Raw genomic sequence first — 1,710 nt, forward strand, 5'->3', positions numbered from 1 at the left:
TTTTTTTTTCTTCAAGAACACCCCTGAGCCTATAAAATACCTCCCCCATCCCTCAACCATATACCAATTATAACCAACCCCTAAATGATGTCCCTAAACCTGAGGACAAACTCTGTTGGGAGAGGGGACATTGTCCTCTAAAATTGCTTCCAGCTGTCATGGGGGCGATGCTCTTTCTAGGGGGTCCTGTGAAAGTAAATGATGGTTAAATTGCAAGATTAATATTTGGTCTGGTAAAATTGCAAATAATGTCTGAGTATTTTGTGGAGGTCTGGCCAGAATGTTGTAAAAGATGTGCACCATTTCTGCTAACCAAGTTGGAACTGTTTTGTGCAGCTGGTACAAAAAACAGGTCTTGTAGTAGTGCTATCAACATCATGATGTCATATTAACTAAGTGGACTCGATGTTGTGGGGCCCCATCTTCTTCCTGGAAGTTCAAAGATTATTACAGAAAAATTTATTGTTACTTATGGGAAACTTAAGCATTATGTATAAAGACATATATTATCATTATTATTCTGTCCCATATCATGGCTCTTGACATGAGACAGAAATTCCAGAAACTGGGTTTTTCTTTTACTAACCGGCTTGGAATTGGAGAGGGACTGAGCCAGAGTCCAACTTCAAAACCAGCTCTATATATTTATAAATAAATACACATTAATACCTATTTAAAATATGCTTAGAATAATTTAACATACGGAACCTATTCAATTTTTTTGGTAATCCTTATTACGTTGTAAATAGTTTCCATCTGTCAGTATTCAAACATCCAGGGTCCCTTGAATTCTTTGAAGATGAGTGTTTACCTACAGAGATAAGAAGAGAACCCTGCCCCCATCCTCTATGTTTTTCTTACCATTGGTATGATTGTCATCATTGTGGATGAATTGTCATTTCTCCTTTCCAAAAGGTTCCTCCTCTTCAAACCGAACCTTTATTAATTTTGATGGTATCCACAATTTTTCTTCTCCTGTGGAAACAAGAACAAAACCCCTTCCCCAATGCAGCACATCTTCTGGCTTCCATTGTGAGGTCAGCACATACTTAAAATAAACTGGTTGATTTAATTCAGCAGACTTTTACATTATCCAATGTCTTTGTGCAGCCCTTGTCCCTTTCTCATTAGCATTGAGAAAATTCAAGGTTAATGAACATTATGTCCCTTTCTGTTTGTTTAACATATCCTTTATAGTTCAATTTAATCTTTCTATGACTGCTTGACCTGTAGGATTGTATGGTATACCTGTAACATGCTTAATATTATAATAAGAAAAAATCATTTCATTTTCCTAGGGACATAAGCTGGACCATAATTCGTCTTTATTTGTGCAGGTATACCCATGATGGCCATGACTTCTAATAAATGAGTGATTACTGAACCAGCTTTTTCTGAACTTAAAGCAGTTGCCCATTGAAAATCTGAATAAGTGTTAATGGTGTGGTGTACATATTTTAATTTGCCAAATTCCACAAAGTGGAACACATCCATCTGCCAGATTTCATTCCTTTGAGTACCCTTTAGATTAGTCCCTGCAGGTACTTGGTTATAGAAAGAACAAGTAGAACATTTCTTTATAATCTCCTTAGCTTGTTGCCACGCCATAGAAAACTCTTTCTTCAAGCCTTTGCTATTGATGTGATGTTTTTATTATTTATTTATTTATTTATTTATTTATTTATTTAAGATTTCTGTCTTTTCCCCACC

This window comes from Alexandromys fortis, unplaced genomic scaffold (genome assembly GCF_014885135.2).
Source record: "Alexandromys fortis isolate MF-2015 unplaced genomic scaffold, M_Fortis_MF-2015_v1.1 scaffold_180, whole genome shotgun sequence".
Taxonomy (NCBI): domain Eukaryota; kingdom Metazoa; phylum Chordata; class Mammalia; order Rodentia; family Cricetidae; genus Alexandromys; species Alexandromys fortis.